Source organism: Suricata suricatta, chromosome 16 (genome assembly GCF_006229205.1).
Source record: "Suricata suricatta isolate VVHF042 chromosome 16, meerkat_22Aug2017_6uvM2_HiC, whole genome shotgun sequence".
Taxonomy (NCBI): Eukaryota; Metazoa; Chordata; class Mammalia; order Carnivora; family Herpestidae; genus Suricata; species Suricata suricatta.
In genome coordinates, this window is record NC_043715.1 from 7,816,978 (window position 1) to 7,820,795 (window position 3,818).

Consider the following 3,818-nt stretch of genomic DNA (forward strand, 5'->3'; position numbering starts at 1 on the left):
TTAGAAGCTGCAATAAAGTGATTTGTAATTTATAATCAAAGTTTGATATCGTTAAACTAAGCTGTAAAGACTGGCTTTGGGGTTTTGTTCATAAAATAAATATTTGAAGAAGTATAGTGATGAGATTTATACAGTAGAGGCAGTGTGAGCACATCTGTATCTGTGTATGTGAATGTGTATGTTACCTATTTTCTCCTGGACACTCTTAATGCTATCCCCAAAAGTGCACCTTACAAAGCCGTGACTTTCTGTAGCCCTCCAAGTGTGAGCATGTTCTGATCAGCATGTAGACACATCGTCTTTAATGAATTCTAATTTGTTTTTAAAACTCCGTTCATAATTCACATTAACTTATTTTGTCAGTTATTTTATTTTTCCACTAAAAAGTCCGTGTATGTGTGCTAGAATTCTCTGTCTGTAAGCTATAGTGCTCCTTAGCTAGGAAGACCTTTTTTTTCTCTCCTCCTAACAAGGAAGCTCATTTAGAAAGAAATGTTTATGTGAAGTGCTTGTCAGTTGGCATTTTTACTGGTTTGCTAACCCAAAGGTAAAATATAAAGCCATGTCTTTTCCTCGCCGGCTTGTTGTTACTAGAAGGGTCCCTCCCTTGTTAGCTTGATAAATAATTTTACTAGGGGGACTCTGCTGTATTTTTATGCTCGCTGTCTATTTTTTGCTTGCTGCAAATAAATTTCTGTGCTCAGAGGGCACTAAAACTCCAAACACATGGTATTTTCCCATTTTGCTGCTGGTCGCCTGAAATATTTATTCTGTCTCATGTTTTTAATTAATTTTTTAAAGGAAAAAATAATTTGTGGTTAATATCAAACAAAATTTGTTATCTCTTTCCCGGGACCATTGGGTTTGAACAGGCAAAGAGCTTTTTGAGATGTTTCATGTGTCACAGCCTGTCTCCTATTTGTCAAATTGAAGACAGGAGTTATTTATTGGGGGGGGGTCCTCAAGTTTTCTCATTATAGATTTCCTTGTCTGTCTTTCCAACTTTAAATATTAAGCTGTTAATATGAGAAATGAATAGGGCTATAGAATTCTATCAAGAAACAAGGCAGGCACTCCGCAATAAAATCTTTACCTTTGAAAAATGATACGTGGCATGAAAGTAGAGATGAAATTGATCATAGGCATCAATATAAATATCGGCATCCGCTTGAATCCCAGGCATTTGGACATGGGATTTGTCACTAGTAAGGTGAGCTGGGTGTTGGTCACTGGGGGAAAAAATGGGTGGTACAGACCTAAACACACCCTAAAACAATCCAATAAAGTAAAAGAAAACAAAAAGTAATGTATTCTATAATTGCAATGAACATAGGGCATACTAGGTGTACAATGAAATGTTTCAAGAAGGAATGACATGCATATTGGTAGAACAAGTGATCATTTTAGATGAATGCCAGATTGTTACACGCATTGAAATACAATCTTCTTCAAAGCAGGTACTCTGCTTGGCATATGTGACTTGTTACTTGCTTATCAGCAGGGTTTTATTTTGTGAAATTGGAAAATATTAAAATTCTTTGGTCTTAATGCTTATTTATTTTTGAGAGAGAGAGAGAGACAGATAGACAGACAGACAGACAGAGCATGAGTGGGGAAGGGCAGAGAGAGATGGAGACATAGAATCCAAAGTGAGCTCCAGGCTCTGAGCTGTCAGCACAGAACTGGACTCGGGGCTTGAACCCATGAACCGTGAAATCATGACCTGAGCCAAGGTCGGATGCTTAACTGACTGAGCCATCTAGGCACCCGTGGAAACTATTTTTAGAAAGGTACTAGAGACATAAATTTGAAACCAGAAAGCCAGCACATGTCACCAGCATCCACTGTATTGGGGAAACTAAGTCAGAGGTTACCCAGAGTTCCGTTTCTGCAAAGATCACCAAAACGAAAAGGAAAATGTAGATAAGGGGGCCCATGCATGAATTTTCAAACATACACAAGTGTCCAAAGGTGAAGATTTTGAGCATTCATTTTCTTGGGTTTTGAACCAGTATACTTGATCAAAACGTTTTCACCACAGATACATAGGTTGGTTACTACAACATGTACGTATCTTATCAAACATGTGTATGAATTTTATTTTCATATCCCACTTCTCAGGGATTTCCACAAGCAGTTAGACTTCAAGACGGTGCTTTGTTTTTCCTTCCAACTCCACAGTTTATAGAGAGTGTTCCGAATCAGTCTTTTTTCATATTTAAGTAAGAGTTGACACTCTGCATTTCTTCGGGACTATGCCCTTCTGTCAGGAGTTAGAGAAAACTTCCATGGGGTTGAAGGCCATGATGTTCCCTCCATCCCTGCTCTTTGGAGGTCATCCAAAGCCTCACTGGCATTGGTGCGGACAGCTGCCATTGGCTGAGTGTCTCCTGGGAGCAGGACCTATGCCATCTATGATCGTTACAATAACTAAGGGGCAGATCTTTAATACCCTTTATACAGATGAGGAAACTCAGGCACAAAGCTATTAAAACATAATTTGAGCCTACGCTGCAGTCCTGCGGATATTTATTTCTAGATCGATGTCAATGCCACTCCTGCCCTGGTCATCTTATTCCCTTCTTCCCAGTTAAAAATCCCAGCCTTTAGCCTCAGTACATGCCGTGTGAGCTCAGTGGCCCTCTCCTCCTTGGTCATCTTTTTCTGAGTTGGGTTGAGTGAGGCCTAGAAACACGGGAAGAGTATTCTCATCTCATTAGTATCTGGAAGACTGGGACTGGTCCTTGTCTTGATCTTGACCCCAAGGATTCCTCCAGCTCTAAAGTCGAATGATTCTGTGGTTTGGTTTCAGTAGGTAACAAACAGAGCAGCCTTTTCCTACTCAAAGATAAAGATTGTCATTTCAAGAGCATTTAAAAAATAATAGACGGTGCGTTTCCTTAATACCCTGTAATGTGTAAAGTGTCAGGTGCCCAATTGACACTCAGGAAATTGCAGGATAGTGAAGATAAATCAGCATTAAATCATGCCATTGAAAGCCCCATGTAATCAAAAGTTGTCAGCACAATCTGTATCAGCATCAGAAAGAATACACAGTTTCTGCATCTGTAAAATAGGGTCGGGCAAAGGATTAAATACAATAATGTATGTAAAGCACCTGGCACAGAGTAAACACCCAGCCATACTTGGCCTTGATCAGTATTATATGGAATAAAACTTTGACCTTGACACCTTGCAAGCCTGGGTTTGTTTTAGAATAACTTTTCTGTTATGATCTCAGGCTCCTTCCCCTCTGCGAAGTGTTGTCAAATTGGAAAATTGAGAAAAACCTAGAAGAGGAGTGGTTATTTTTTTTAATTTTTAAAAATGTTTTTTATTTACTTTTGAGAAGAGAGAGAGACAGACTGTGAGCAGGGAAGGGGCAGAGAGAGTGGGACACATAGAATCCCAAGCAGGCTCCAGGTTCTGAGCTGTCAGCACAGAGCTCGAGGTGGGGCTCAAACTCATTAACCTGGAGATCATGACCTGAGCTGAAGTCAGAAGCTTAACTGACTGAAGCACCCAGGTGCCCCTGTAGTTTCTATTATCTGCTATCTTCTGAAGAAGAAAAAAAGCCATCACCTCAACGTTTTTTTTTAAACAAGGCATGTTTGGGGAGTTCTGCGGTCAAATAATTTAGGGAAATTATGGATTGGACAAAATCAAACAATTTTTCTGTCATCCATCTGAGAACCTCTATATGCTGACATGATCGTGACCCCTCTGTGGGGAAGGGACAGCACAGAGAGCACACCGTGTCTTCCAAACGTATTTGGTTTTTTTTCTTCCATAATATTTTATTGTCAAATTGTTTTCCG